General features: G+C 28.0%; 1 protein-coding gene across 2 annotated transcripts in view; it reads left to right on the top strand.

Moving 5' to 3' along the window:
* LOC109608436 (tight junction protein ZO-1) overlaps positions 1-17,486 on the top strand; it is a 28,205-nt gene that overhangs the window by 581 nt on the left and 10,138 nt on the right. The gene's annotated exons all lie outside the window — the stretch shown is intronic.

The raw sequence follows: 17,486 nt of genomic DNA on the forward strand, positions 1-17,486 counted from the left end.
GTTGTTTTTAATTTTCTTTTTAAATTCCAAGGTCTGGTACGTATGACAAAACTATTTTTCAGTGTAAAAAAATATAAATAGTTGCCGGTTTTCCGGGAATTAGCATCTGCTGGCAATCTTGAGTCGCTGATTTACTAAAACGAATCTCTAGGTAACAAACCTTTGTAATTTATCCCGGAGACCGCTGAATTTACTTGCTTACTACCTACATACCTGGGACATTCCACAAACTACAAACTAATACGTACGTTGAAACTTTATTTGATGTTCAAACTACTAATCGAGAAAGTGAAGTTTGCACAATTTTGCAGGACACATTTATGGTCATATTTAACTTATATAAATATAGACAGTAACTCATAAATACTAATGTTAAATGTTTATTAGATTATAAATTAAATGAGTCGCCATTTTCTGCAAATGTTCAACAATTTCAATGTCGAAGCAATTTAAAATATTCGTTCATTAAAATTCTGGGATCGGCACTTTAGTTTAATTCAACGGTAATTACTGATCTTCGACGCTTAAAATTTAATTCACATCCACGGTAAATTCCAAATGGTAATTGATTTTCGATGGAATGACCCGTTTCCAAGTGGAACTACGTAGTTCTTAGCAGCAGGTAGAGATTCTTGCTTCTCGGAATATATTCATTGGTAGTGTTGGGGTTTGAACCTGTTACGGACGTTACCGCAGCCCATTTGAATGGGGTGCATATTTACCTTTAAATTATTCTTTTGGAATGGCTCATTTTAATGTGCAAAAATGTATTTTCGTTATGAAACCTTCAAATCTGGCCGCAGGAATTTCGAAAGTGTTGCAGAGTGTCGCTACTTTAATATACATTTTCTTGAAATTCTAGGGGTGGTAATGGTAAAATTATGTCTCAAAGTCGAATAAATTGTGTCAAAATACTTATTGCGTTCCATTGTTTTAAAGGTTTATCTTTGTTATACTTAACGCAGACTTCATAATCACATTTAAAGCGGGCTTCCAGTTTCATAACACCAAAATTAAAGTAATTAGAATCAAATCCTACTCATAAAATGAAAAGAAACATTTTTAGCCATTTTAGTAGTGTGTTTTTTATTGGCCAGTATATTTAATCCAAATTAGTTGGACCGATTAAATCAATCCGTTGATAAGAACTTGATTATTTCGTACTGACATTTCATTGTTTTCCAGTCCACACCTACATGTATGTAAGTTACGAAAGTGACAATGCACTACTTCATTACTATTTGATTGAATAGACGGCCAGCATGAGGTTTTCACCCTCAGCCACGTATGTGGCAATTTGACTTATTTGTCTTTGGATGGATGGAACTGGGTCGAAGCAGCGGGAATCGTGTTTTATTAAATGATTGCATTTAAGTGTATGTTCAAGCTGTTCCACCGTTGCTGATTAACAATTGAAGAGCAATTTAATGGTAGACGAGGCCCGAGATGCTCGTCCAATCTTAAGACATTGGCAAGAGTCACTTCTGAAGGTGTCGGTCTTAACCAGTAACTGCATACGTAATGTCAATATTTAATTTTTAGTTGTTTGTTTACCAAGACGTAATGAATTATACGGTCGAACTTCTATTAAGTCGGCACGTCTTGCATTTCCTCCCGAGTCGCTTCTGTAACTAAAATTTTAAGTGCATGGCTTTTGTTACAGAAACTCAGCACTATTCGTGAATTATGGAGTATATAACTACACTATTTCAAAATTACTTAACTTAAATAATAGTTTCACACTTTGAAACTCGAAGACTGTGAAGAAGTATTAATGGATACTTGGACTTTCTTCAGGGCATCTGACAAAACAGTTATTTCAAGATATTTCATTTCAAAGTTCAATGATTTCTACCAAATCAACTTTATCCTACATTTATTCTCTCTTGTTTAGAGGGAAATTTTTGAAAAAGTGCTTGGTAATAAATGAGTTTTTACTTTTTTTGAATAATTTTAGTAAATTTGAAAAAATTAATTGCATGTGTCTTTTCCAAAGCAGTGGATATGACAGCTCTAGAATCGATTTTAATGATTTTGTCATAAAAAAGATTGCATTAATGGCAATAATTTTTAAATAATTAATTAGGATACCAAAGTTTTTTTTCGAATTTTTACATTATTTACTCGTATATAAAGAAAATTAATAATAAATTAATGATTACTATAAAAAATCCTCATTTAATAACCGGAACTCTAAAATTATATTAAAATATTTATTGCGAAAATTTAAGGCTTTATCTCTACATATTACTTCTTTTTGAAAAAAAAAACTCATTTGAAATAATTTTAAAATATTAATTTACTTGCCAGAACTCTAAATATATTTATAGTAATTTTTACGTTATTTATTGTAAAACATGTTTTCCTAATTGAAACTATAGTTAATATCAGAACTCAAATTGGTTTTAGGATTGACAGTTTTTAATCTAGACGTCTTTGAATAACTCTTTGAATATTAATTTTTAAATTATTTATGGGAAGCTGCAGCTTTCTGTTCAGTAATGTTTAAACAAATGTTTTATCTAATTAACAAATATGAACAAATATCTCAAGTAATAAGCAGTTTACAAAAAAAGACAATATTACCAAATTTTCATTATTCAGTGAGAGAAATACACTAGTGTTAAAATTTGGACTCCTCCATCCTCCAGGCAGATATTAACATTGAAATATTAAATATTTTTTATTGTAAATTTTGTGGCTGATAATATATAGGACTTGTTTAAAACATTTTTTTTTATTTTCTTAATGAGAAATTCATGGATTTTTAGCCACAATTTTAGAAAAAGATAATATAAAAAAGTGTTTAGTAATAAATGTAGCGCTTTAAAGTTTCTACATTTATTTAGATAATTTTAACTAAATTAAAAAAAAAATAATTGATTGTGCCAAACATTTTTTTCTTTACCAAACCAATGGATCTTACTGGTTTGGTCTGAGAAATAAGCAGAGTTCTAGACAGCAAACGATAAGCTCTAGAATAGATTTTAATGATTTGACTATAAAAAAGATTTTATAGCAATAATTTTTATATAATTGATTAGGATACTAAAGTTTTCTCGAATCTGTAAATATTTGCAATAATTTTACGTTATTTATTGTAAAACATTTTTTTCTAATCGAAACCGTAATTAATTTAACATCAGAACTCAAATGGATTTTAGGATTATTCGTTTTCAATCAAGGTGTCTTTGGATAACTCATTTATATTAATTTTTAAATGATTTATAGCAAAAACATGCTATTTTTCTAGTCCAAACGATAAATATTTGTTTGGAAATAAAATAAATTTTAGACATCATAGTTCGTAATAGAAAATTTCTGCTTGATATATTATAGAATTCTTTAAAAAATTATTAGTATTCGTTTTTTATAGGAAAAAGCTTAAAGTTATTTTTAGAATTGTAATTTTCTTTTTTACTTATCAGAGAAAGTACGACAGTTTTACATAAAAAAGTGATGTAGAAAAGTTTAACTATATTAATTTGCCACAAATATTAAAAAGTCTAGAAATATTTTACTATTTTTTCATTTAAAATTTTCTTATTAATGAGTCATTTTATTCACATATTTAATCAGCAGAATTCCAAGCAATTCGTTTCTTTTAATCGATGATAATGAAATATACTCATTGGTTGGTTTAGGTATTTAATAATTTACTAGAAATCAGACAATTTTCCGCTCGACTGACTAAAAATCGAACGTAAAATGCAAATTGAAATGTTGTGGGTAATACATACTGCAATAATTACAAAATTATTGTTTTGGCATTTAATAAATATCGGCTGATTAAATGTAATGGAATTTAACGGTTAATTAGACCAAATAAACTTACTTAACAGTGACAAAGTATAAAATAATGTGCACGGCAAAAACTATTTTAACCTTCACTTTTACTATTACCGCTAGTCATTGAAGCTAGATACTTGCAATCCAATCTACCTACATAGAAAAATTCTTTAGAAACAATATTTAAGGAATACCATATTTTAACGCAGTAAATATTATTGTTGATTTTAAGTTTATCTTTATAGCAGCTCAATATGTGCCAGTGTACGATCTAATTTGAGATTAAATGGTTCGATCATAAAGCAATCTAATTTAAATTTTTCATAAAGGTTAAGGCCGTTTGTTTAGAGTAAAAAAATCTTCTCTGCTGATTCTCTCACGGATAATAATAATTATACAATTAATACAGAGGATGTGAGGTATTAAGCAGTTTTGGTCTATTAACATGTAATAAGTCCTAACAAAGAAGTAGCATACATTATTGTTGTACATGTGTAAAATGTAAATTAACGCTAATTCGTATAGTAAACAATTAGAAAATTTTGTTGGAAATAACTGTGCATGTAGTATTTATGAATTTTAAATGGCTGCAACAAAAAATACTGAAAGTGTGAAAGTTATTTTTTAACGTCGCTTATGAATATTTTGTTAATGTAAAATAATAAATTCAAATAATCGTTGCTGAAATGAAAAAATGGTTTATGTTATAATTATTTACCACCATTTCTGAGATGCGTATCTAATGTAATAAATGAATTAATGAGATACTATATAAGGAAGGAATTTTCATGAAACATGCAAATCAGAATTACAAAATGATGGAAATAGATTTCTTGAACAAATCCGACGAACAAAGAAATCCCACGTGTCCCCTGAAAAGTGAAAACTATGTTTACAGTTTTAAACGATAAGACCCCTATTTCAAAATCTGTTCTAATTACACAACTAGTTCACCCTAGGCCCGTATGTGTGCTACCAACGATGCTAATGATCACAATTTTAGCCTCTTAATTAACTAATTATAGAAATGTGTCCGTTAACAATAGGGGCACAGTAGTTTAATAAAATATCAACTGTTAAGGCAAATCTGGAAAATGTATTCATTCATCTGGTTACTTGCTTCCTTTCGAACCAGATGTGATTCGAAGTACCACTTGAATATTTAGAGGAGGGTTTGTTGACAATGTTTATTTAAGGGTGATATTTACCTACATGGTTGTGCATGTAAAGACGACAAAGTTCAACAAGGGCACGGACGCCCGATTACAGGGGTGTTTTGCCAAAGGTGTAAAATAAACAATACGTAATGTTCTCCGGTAATTTATTTCGCACAGAACAAATATCAAAAGATTTCTACGAAAGCAATAACTTACGTCTAAATTGTTTCATGCAATTTATTGTATCGCGTTTGAACTGATGCAATTTTTCATCTGCAAACGTACAAAGATGTAATAAAACACTTAAGCAGACATCTGTAATAACACGTACGATTGATATATGTCTTTGGTTCAAATTTAAACGCAGGTTTTAATACTCTTATTACATTGAGTGTTGTAATAGACATCTGTCCGTTCTGTTTTAACACACTCAGGTTAATGTCATTTTGAACGTAACCAATTGGTTCGAAAACCCATGCCAAATAAACATCATTGTCGTTAAATGCTTGTAATATTTTTAAGTACTTTTATTTTAAGAAATGCCTATAAAATTGAATAACTTCATTCAAATACATCAGCAGTAGTGTAAAAGATTACAAAAAATTGATTCGAATTCTTAAATGAATTTATTTAAGAGTGGTTTCGATTAAATTTGTAACTGTTACTTCACAAAAGTAAGTAAAATGTTTAATAAAGTGAAGACTATAAAATCAATTTTTTTTTAATATGAGTAATGGTGTCAGATTCAATTAACATTGATTTTATGTATTCTGATTGAATTTAATACTGTTATTTTGCAAAAAATATGTTAACATTGTTAAATGCTTGTAATATTTTTTAACATTTTTATTTGAGAAGTGAAAATCATAATATCAAATATTGTTTTTGAAGAGTATCAGCAATATAGTGTAATTGATTACAAAAAATTGATTTATATATTTTGATATTTACAAGAAAATATATTAATATTCTTAAATATTTTAATTTTAACAAGTAAAGACAATATGCAATATAAAAGTTAAGTATTTTGTTGTGGAAAATATCAGAAATGGCCCTAATTGTAATATTTTAGCACTATTATTCGTAGATGTGAAAGCTAAAAAAATTATTTTTTTTTTCAAGAAATATAAGTAATGGGGTAAAAATTACAATAAATTCATTACTTTGAAATTTACAAAAAATATATATATTAACATTGTTAAATGTTTTACATATTCTTAAATATTTTGATTTTAAGAAGTGAATATAACAATTATGTATTTTGTTATGGAAAATATCAGAAATGGTGTAAGAAATCTTAACATACAAATTCTTAAATGAGATTATTTAACTTATAAATAATTTAAGAATATAATTTCATGTATTTTGACTAAATTTAAAAAGAACTATTATTTTACATAAAAATATATAATAATATTGTTAAATCTTTGAAATAGTTTTTAGCATTTTTATTTTATTAAAGTGAATATTTCTTTTTAGAAAAATATCAGTAATAGTGTAATAGATTAATGTAAAAAGTTTGATTCGCATTCATAAATGAATTTATTAATTTTAGAGGAAATTTAAAAGTATATGCCGCCACTGCCATATATTTTGGCAGTGACTTTACAGAGAAAAAAAAATGGTTAACATTGTTAAATGTTTATAATATTTTTAAGAAGTGAAAACTATGAAATCTTTTGTTGTAGAAAATATCAATTGTAAAAATAATATTGTTAAATGTTTCTGATATTTTTATTTTTAGAAGTAAATTTTTATTTATTCTTTTTTTTTTTTTGGAAAATATCAGCAATGGTGTGAAAGATTGAAAGAAACTGGAACTAAAAATAAAAGAAGATATCCTATTTAATTATTATTATTAAATTTAAAACAATTGTGTATTTTTCAACGCACTTGTCAATTCTATTTTTCTCATTTCGCCTACTCAATACATATATTGCATCATCGCCAGTATAAATGTAAATAAACAAATGTTTGGCCTTCATTTTGCAAATTATAATAAAGGTAAATATGCCTTTATTCATCATACCATTCTTTTATTATTAAATATTCTTACTAATAAGTCATTAAAAAAGTGTAAGGTAAATTAAAATGATCATTAGACGTGCCCACATTTTTTACTTTGACAATTTGTACAGTAAATGGATAATTGGATGGATTTAATCCTTTGAAAATTATAAGATGGTAACAAATACATTAATGATAATTTTGCGTGAGCAAACTAAAAAGAGAATTTTAAACTTTGTTATTGAATAAAAATAAATTAATCGTACAATAGTCTGCAATTATTCCTCGAACGTTTTAATAAATACTCGTTGCTTGTTATTCCGTTTGATTACACCTGCAAGGGTTTCATCACATTTTATGATATAATATTATAAAACATATATTTTGTTTGTTTTATTGTACAAACATATATTCATACAAGAGGAAAATATGTGAGAGGTTTGTTTAATAGTCTTGTTTAACGCATTGTTACAGACGACATGATAATTATGCTGACTTGTTTAAATGTAAACGACTAATTTGGCGAGAGTATAATAAGCTATATTAACATCAAAACCATTATAATTAATTATAATATTACAGTTTGTAACAACCAAGTATAACGGCATTTTATAATATTAAACAAAACAGAATTATTTTTAATTTAATATTAAATTAATTAAATAAAAGTAAATAAAAAGCTTTGTTACCAAAATATCTTCTTTGTTTTGTATTTAAACTTGCCCGTTTTTAACATAAATCTGAGGTAAAAATAAAGATTGATAAAATTAGAGACGCGTGGGTTTCGAATGGATGTGACACACTATAAATTCCTATTATTTTGAAATTGGAAATAGACCAATGTGTAACTGTCAAAGATGATTTAATTTTTATTTTATAGCCCTATTTTAAGATATTTCCTATAATAAACCTAAAAATAATATCGTTTCTCTTCCTATTTTATTTTTTTGGTCTCAAAGTACATTAAAAAAGTTTATTGTATTTTTGATATATAATAGTTATCTGAACTCTTATAAAATTAGTTTTACCTGTTAAAAATTTATGACTGAGTGTCCAGACCTCAATGGTTTCTTAAAACGTTCATTACTATAAAGCACATTTTTTATCTCAAACCATTTCTGAAATATTTAAGGCGGATTTCAAAAAATGTAGTATTATTTATTTATTTATTGAAATAGAAGCTCTTTGCCTCAAAAATATATCTCGTAAAAAATTCGGGACAATGCAGTTTTTTATTTTAAATGGAATAATTGAATTTGCCAATAAAATGCCAGAATAAATAAACCTTCAAAAAATATGTAATATGTTGATATATCTGAAAATATTTTAAAAATATTTCATATGATTGGTTGTGAAACAAAGAGGGAAAGATTGCCGATGCTGATGATTGATCATTGTAAAAAGACAAAACACAGTCTAGTTTGTATATAAATTATATGCAGCTATACAACTATTCAAAACATAAATTATTCATAAAATTAATTAAATATTATAAACTGAGCAAAAATATATATTTTTCTATACACACCACAAATGGTATTAATTGGCAACACAAGCATAAAACAAAATTGTACATAATTATACAGTAAAATACAAAAAATGAAAAGGGTTATTGTAAAAGAGACAGCACGTTTTAGAAAACAATATATAATCAGTAAAAATTTACAAAAAAGCTTTTAAAACTCCACATATTTATTATATGAATGTACGGAAAACAGAGTATCTATGTAGACAGCAGAATTATTTATTTACTTTTTATCATTTAGGCGTTTAAATTAGTGTTTAAGTTCCTGTAACAAGAAACTTCACAAAATACGATCTAATGGTAGTATAGTCAAGTAAATAAATTAAAAGACATTGGCACAGTGCCGATACATCGGCGTAAATTTTACCGATGGTAAATGATGAAATTTTTGGTTTATCGACGCCGTTACCAATGTATCGGTCGAGCCCGAATCATTAATAATAATTATTCCAAATGAAAGAAACTGAGAAACTACTGCTTTGCATAAAGTAAAACCGAATAATTCTCTCAAACATTTGAAACAAGCAAATTTCAAAATTGTTGTCAGTGAAGAATTCAAACTAATAAAATTTAAAACATTATGTTTCAGGCTCAGACTTATTTGTAAACTGACAACCGAGTATCACAGAAATTTAATTAAAATCAGAGATCACTGAATAATTAAAATATCACGTTTCAGATGATTATAAAACTTTTACTTTGTGTAAAATGGAAACGAACAATTTTTCCTAACATTCCACTCGACAAGTAAAATTAAAAATTGATGTCACTGGAGATCGAAATATAAAATTTAAATGATTTCTAGTCTGCCGCAGGAAACCGGGTTAAAACACCACCTAAAAGTGCATGTAACTATGTCAGAACAGTTTACATAATTTTCTCGAGCATTGTCCCACATGATAAATTGTAGGCGACTATGGGAATTTGATCTATTCAGTCATTTTCATTTAGAAATTTATTAATACGTATGTAAGTTTAAAATTGAATGTTTCCTCAGTAAGTTGAGTTTTTTGAGGCCCGTTTGCATAAAAATGTGTTGCTAGACAGTTTATCACATATTCACATTACAATGTAAATTATAAGAAATCCTTTCGTACACTGTCATTTGGAAAATTCGTCTTGAAGTACAGGAAACGGCACCGCGTTCTAAAATAAGCGGATAAATTTTCATATCACAGTCCCATCTTCAAAATGAACCTAAAAATATACTATACAACAGGAAACTGTCGTATGTGTAATTATAGATATTGAACTATTTTCCCACAATCCTGGCTAGACGTTAATTAAAATACAATAATAATGAAAGTAACGAGTGTGGAACAGTTTTGTTTCTATGAGAAAATCTATTCAAGACTAATTTTTCATTGGAATACGAAGTGAAGAGGTTCCATTGTTCTCTCAACTTTTGTGTGAAGTATAACAATAATTATATAAACAATAAATGCATTTCAGTCGTCCATAATATTTGTTTATATAATATTTGAATAATGAGATTCACTTCCATGAAAATATTTCATTCATCTTTTACGATAACAGACATTCTAATTGAGTAACAATATTTAAGTGGATTTAAAAACAAACATGTTCATAATAAAGTTGTTTGAATAGGCAATATTTTAAGTTAATTAATGATAATTTGTTGCGACCAAACCGAGATTGTCTGGGCCGCCATCGAATATGGCAAGAAACACATTCGACTGCAAACGGAAATATTAATGAAAATATTGACCCCAGTGCATCTTGCTTCAAGGTCAGACGGAGGTTCATTAATGCCCTTATAATTTCGTGAACCCAATTCGTTTTATTTACTTGACCTCGTCAACCTACTACGCTGGGGTGAACACAAAATTCTTTGACTTGTGCAGTGATCAATATAAAATATTCATATTCACTTTTATTTAAAAATATATAGTTTCAATCTTGTGTTTAGGACAAAAGTAAGCAAATATATCAAAATTTAATTCCAAACAACAATTTGTAAAGAAATAAAATATTTTAAATTACATAAATTTACAAAAAAATGTTTATTTTATATATACAGGATTTTCCGTTTATTTTTTAATGTTACGAGAATTTCCATAATACAACTTTTGACATGTGATGATGTTGTTCATGTAATCTCTGTGAAAACCTATGACAGATTTCTTAAAAGTATCATAAATCTTTTATTAATTTTTTGACAAACAGTAAAATCTTATGTACTGAAATAAAATTTATATCTCTTCAAATTTCGAATTAATATATTAATTTTATTTCAAACAGAAAATATACTTAAATTTATCTTAAAAATCAAACTTTCTAAAAATATATAATTTTTGATATATTATTATTAGTTAAAATATAATGATATATATGGTAAATTTGAAGATATCTAAATGTCGTTTATAAAACTATTATTTTATTAGTATTTTTTTATTATTTTTAAATTTACCAAATATTATATTTGAAAAACTTGAGTGTCAGATATGTCCTCTTTGTTTTATATACCAAAATATCAAATATCTCAAATTATATATTTAAATTTAACTGTCAAGTGTCTAAAAAATTATGTACTAAATTTTATAAAAAATGCAATATGAGGCGGAATTATAAGACACATTTTTATTGTCTATTTTTTGAGATATTATTCAATAAATCTACCAAATATGATATTTCATAAACTTGATTACAATTTGTGAATATGCAAAGTGATTTTTAAAAACATAAATAAAATAATTTATCAGTTATGTCAACTTTGTTTTAAAAACTTTTGTTTTGTTTTTAAAAAAATATGAAATACCTTGGGATAATTTAATATATCACAAATTATATATTTTAGAACAGCTTAATTTTGACATTTTACCCATTTAAAATAGAAACATCGTCAAAACTTTTCTTTTAAAATTGGATTTTAATGAAAAATAGCTAAACGGATAGACTATAAAAAACTCTAGTAAATATGGTATTAAGTATAAGTGCATTACTAAATATTAAATTTTAGGAAAAAAAACTGAATGTTAATAATAATCAAAGTGTGAGGCAAAACTAAAAGTCACATGTTTATTGTTTATATTTTAAAGTATTATTCTAGAAAATGGAATCACAAATAAAACAGTTACAGGGGTGTGTCCACCTTGAAAGGGTCACACTGTATAAGAATTTATTGATTCATAATCGTGTTGTTCAACTTTGAATTGCAAGTAAAATACGACGACATTGTGGAAAACTTATCGTTTATCTAAGGGCTTCTCAAATAACGCTTTGTTGTGAGATAAATTTAAATAAACACCCGGAGAACAAGCAACAATATTATTTATTTACATATATTGCAGTTGGCAACAGAAACTCAGGTTAATAAACTTATGCATAATTGATCAAATAATATTTTAAACGTATATTTTTACGAATGAATAATCAAACGTGGAACTAATTAGCATTTGACTATAAAATAAACACATAAAGATATGGTTCAGTTAAGATTATAAATAAATTTATGTTTTATAACTATGTTCTATAATTATCGTCATCATTTTTAAAAGTAGTTTAATGTAGTTTTGAACATGAACTTAATCGATACTACGTGTTAGTTTAGCCAAATACTTCGACTAGAATGATTCTGGAACATACCCCGTATGTTTTCATTTTGCATTTATATCTATTGGATATTATTTTATTGGACGTACTCAAATACATATATAAATATGTAAAGTTTGAACTAGTTACTTGTAAATAATTAATAAATAATCAGTGATAGAGGAATGTTTAAATGTAAAAAGAGAATGCGGGAAAATGCATTGATAGAGAGTCAAATGTATGCAAGTGTGAAAAGGGTCAAGTAAACGCGTATAAGGTACGTAAAAAATGATTGCGGTTCTACACAATGCTCGGTGAATACGATCACGATTAGAAACTGATTTGACTGACTGCCAAGGATAAGCTGATTAGTGGAGTTTATGTGCTAACCAAGTCTGAAAAGGATAAATTGAATATTTCACGTCCGTATGCACATTAACGACGAATGCGTGATATAATTTCCAACATTCGCATATCTTTCAAGTTATTTTTTATTGATTCAGAAGGCATATACATAACTGGGAAGTGATAAACGACGTGTATTGACGCATAGCTTAGGTTTATTCAGTGCGTAAAAGAGGCGGAGGTAACAAGGTTTTGGTCGCACAGTATTTTAAAAAATTAATTAGTACAAAATATTGTCACTTTAGGACCATTTACGACTTACCTAGCCCGTCTATTATTACAAATATCGGAATGCAACCTAAAATTTACGGGTAAATTATGCCAATTACTCATTGTTGACCCAGTTATTTACCATTATACGACGGCAAGAAACAAAATTGCACTGGGCAGGTTGTCCTAAAATGTTTTTGTGAGTACGTGACGATTTTCAAGTTTGTCTAAAATATTTATTGGCTTACCAGTCTGCACTTTTTTCAGGGACACACTAAAAATATGTGGGTACCGTACATATCCTCAACAAGGAATTAGTACAGGTACTAAATCCACACGGGACTTTTCTTGTCGCAGGTGTTTCCATTTTTCACGGCAAGAGATTTACGACTTCAGACATGGGATTAAAATTCAACTGCGATGAAGACTATGATTTATGATAGCTTTCACTCTGTCGTATGATTTAAATTTTAAAGTCGAGAATGTCGCATTTCGAACATTGCATCTACCTCTTGGAATTTCTTCCACTGGAATAATAATAATTCCACTGTGTTTAAGTACGAAGTACCTTAGACTAAATTTAATTTGTAATATGCTTATCGTAATTGTTCGAAATGTGAAGTGGAGTGTCTGCTTAATAAAGAGTCCATTAAAAGCAAGAAAGGATTTTTGCTATTATCTCAGATATCATCCAGCAATCGATTACACTTAAACGTTCACGTCTGGCAACTATATCAGAGATGTATAGTCATTGGCGCAATCTGCTGAAGTGATCGGTAGCCGAGCAAAAATCCCAGTAGATCTAATAAATAATCGAACTGCTTCAGTCAACACTACGCCTACCATCGACAATTAATCTCGACAATCGGCGTCTAACAATCGAACAAGGTTGAAGCAATTTCTTGTTCAAGTTGTCTGAGTCTGTGTCGTTTCACCCGACGGTCGCTCCATTGTTGCTTGGGGGCGAGAAAAACTACGTATTATTTTCAAAACGTAGCACTAAATTACACTTCAAGATTGAAAGTCATCCTTAATAATAAAAAAACCTGAGGTTTACCTGAAAATAAATTACATTACGACTACGGTACAATAGTTTTATGGATAATTTTCGTATTTTTTGTGCTTCAAAGATTTTTTAACATAAAACCAAAAGTGACTTCTTAATAAAAGTCTTCGATTTTATACGTACTATTCTTGTTGTCTTGAATTCTCAAGAGGTTGACGCAAGAACGAACACATACCAAAGTTTCTGCACATAGACAGGTGTAACACACCTTTTCAAGGCCAGATGTTGTAATTCATTCTAGGGCGACAACCCTTCCATTGCTTTGATTTCTATTAACTAGCTTCCGTTAAGGGACTTTAATGAACGGTCTAAGAGACAATATCACGACCTTTTAATACCTATGCAAATAACACATCCATAAAATACTAAATGATGTTGTTATTTAGATCAGTTTTATAATTATTCAAATCACGTTTATTTGTGCCAGTTTAACAGGTTTACCATACTTTGTCTTCTGTATTCACAATATAAGGCTAAATAGATATCAGAATTCTTGGTAACTATTTCTATTAAAATTGCATTATATTGACAGGTTTTAATCTCCCATTACCCAATTGCCAAACCTTTAATTACATTATATTTCTTATTTTTGAGTTATATTTTTCTATTTACGTACTAGACTTTAAAATCACAATGTAAAAATAAAACCTTAATTTTGTTAATATAAAAAAAATATATATTAAAATGTTTGTAACCAAACAACACGTAAATGTTTAGTGTGTCTTGTTAAAGTCTAAATTTTTCTCTTGAACGCAGATTTCCTTAAATTATTCAAACCTGGCATTTCAACTACGATACATACTCCATTACGTAAATATCTGCTTCTCTCAATCGACGAATGTAAATATGTAGTAACGTGTACCTCGAGTCGAAAAGAAAAGCAATAATTTAGTAGAATGGCAATTCGTATATAATTGCAGGCATACGTTCACCAGTCCACATTCTTAACAAAATTGCGAGTTGCAGTCGCATGCAATACTCGTACCTCTCTTTCCTGCTCGAAAACACACCTTCATGCTACGAGGATGCATGAAAAAAAAAATAAACGCAACATTATCGTGGCCGTTTAGCAAAGAAATGAAATTATTTTAATAACAATGCACGTAAATTATTCGATTTCAGCTTAACAGAAATGAAATTTTTGGTGCACCATGACGGTTGTCGGTTTTGGTTTGTTCACCCATGTTATTTTAAACACAATTAAGTGCGGTAACATAATATTTACGCCCGTTTACTGAAGGCTGCTGCGGTCTATTGCACTCCATTTCCACATTCACACGTTCGAAAATACTTCTTTAGAATATACAAATCGGATGACAGATCTAAATCAGTGCTGCTACTCTGACGTTATTATTTAAAAGTCCAGGTGTCAGATTTATGTTTTTAAATTGGTCTTATAATTAATTTAAAACGAAACGAATGAACCAGCGATACCGTTCTCACTGGAGTTTTAAATTTAAATTGGTTGTCTATTAATAAGATTGTTACTGAAGTTAACTGATAAAGTCATAAAAAGGTATAGTTCTAATGGTTGTAAAATAATAATAATTTCTTTCGTAAATTTTAATAATAAATATAATCTTTGAAATTGTTAATTCTATGGGGCAATGGTATGTAAGTAAAAGTCTGTGTTCTCGGTGTTACAACAATTTATTTATGGCTTCTTCAGGAGAAATTAATTCTTGACTGTTACTTATTATAGTAAATATACAGTTTTGTGTTTTAATTTTATAAATATTGTAACATGGATAAAATCTTTCAAAATTATGGCTGGAGTTATGTGAAATAATTACCATACGTGTCCTGTAAATGATTTCTGAAGAAATTTGCTAAAAATAAATACTTTTACTTACAGATTATTGTCTCAAAAATTGAATAATTTCAGAAATACAGTAGTGGTCATAATTATAGCAACTCTGCTGTTCTACTTGATTTGGATGTGAGTACCTATAATGTTTATTGTTTTTTCTATTATTGTTCTGTCTACTATGCAATTGGTCAATCTAATTTTATTTACAAAAAAAATCGTATTTTTTTTTCTTTTCAATAAAAATATTATATCAATATTTTACTTCATGGTCCCGGTGAATTTAAATCGGTTATTTAGTAATGATCTTTTGTTTATTATAATTATTTAATTATTGGACGGAGTGAAACTTTAAGAAAAAATACAATTCAGCGTTTCCAATACCGAGAGAAACAATAAGAGATGGCTAAGAGTTTATGGCTAAATATTAAATATCCTTAAAGATTCTATAAGGAGAAAACTGCATAAAAAGTCTGTTATAACCACAGTGAAACGCAGCTTAGATTATTCTGGTATCCCTTAGTTTAATTTATGTATAAGTATATAGTAAACAATAATTTGCTTTTTTATATTGAAGAAATTATGCTCTTAATAAATATTTCAACAGGAAAACGATCTCAAACCCAACGCAAAATTGTGACGGATTGTTTAAAAAGCTAAAGCATGGTCTTGTTTCTTCCTGTAGAAAACATATAACCAAATTCGATATAAAAAATCGCAGCAGAAACTTGATGGAATATTTACTTAATGTGTTAATGTTAAATTAAATAATTAATTAATGTGTTAATGTTGAATTAAATAACACAGATTTTATCATTAAAAATGAATTTCAAAATTAAAGTTGCTATATTTATGTCCAGCTTAATTTTGAAAAATATATGTAACATTTTATAGAATAAAAATATAGTAGTTTTTATGATATTGGACACAACAACATTAATATTACTTTAACAGTTCACATTAAATAAAAGTGTTATAGGTAAAATACATTTTAAAAAATTGCTATAATAATGACCACTGGTTCAAAAATTGACAAAATTATGGGGAAATAGATGTTGTGGGAATTTCCTAATGTGGTACGAATATTAGACTTTTTGTTGTATTCACTAAAAACTTTTTAATTGATAAATACTATTTTTACTCATTATTTTATACGTAGTAAGTTTTCAAGGTACATATCTCAAATTGTTTTACCTACTTTACATTCAAATATGCAATGTATATTTAAAACAATTTGAATGCTCGCTTTCGCTTTCAATGAAAAGACACCTGTTCGTAATAAAATTTCAAAACTGGAACATGATTTATTTTCAACCAACGAAATATTAGTTAAAGTCAATATCCCATGACGTTTTCTAGAAGACCTAACACTACTTATGTATTAACACTTTATAAAACGTCGTTTTCGAACCCTACAACAGATTTGCAAAAAACCACGTCCTGTCTTGTGGTTCTCGTTGTCATCAATGACCTTGAATCATAAGTAGCCCACTTGTTTATACCTCTTTCTTTTCTTCATCTTCGACATCAACTGAATGTTAAACAGATGTGAATTGGCCATGCCGTGAAGGGAATTTTGTTGTATTCTTTGGGAATCTGATATGTATTCTCATTAAATTTTATTGAACAACTTTATAAATCACTAGTACTTGAGTTTTTGATAGGTCATTTTTATATATGTACTTAAATATATAATAAGAAATGTCCAACCAATCTCAGTTATTGCGATGGATTAACTAATTAATTATTACTTTATATTTTGTCTGTACAATAGCCTCTAGCACCTAGTCTATGGCTTATCTGAGCAAAATAATACTTCCTTACATGAAATTCTCAAATACCATATCGGATGAACTGAATACTTGAAAGGCCACCTCTTTCGCATTACAATTACATACATTGAAATAAAAAACGAACGAAGTCGAAAAGCAGGTTTTCGCCTTCTCTGTAATCGGTTTATTAAAATTG

The sequence above is a fragment of the Aethina tumida genome, chromosome 1 (assembly GCF_024364675.1).
Source record: "Aethina tumida isolate Nest 87 chromosome 1, icAetTumi1.1, whole genome shotgun sequence".
NCBI lineage: Eukaryota > Metazoa > Arthropoda > Insecta > Coleoptera > Nitidulidae > Aethina > Aethina tumida.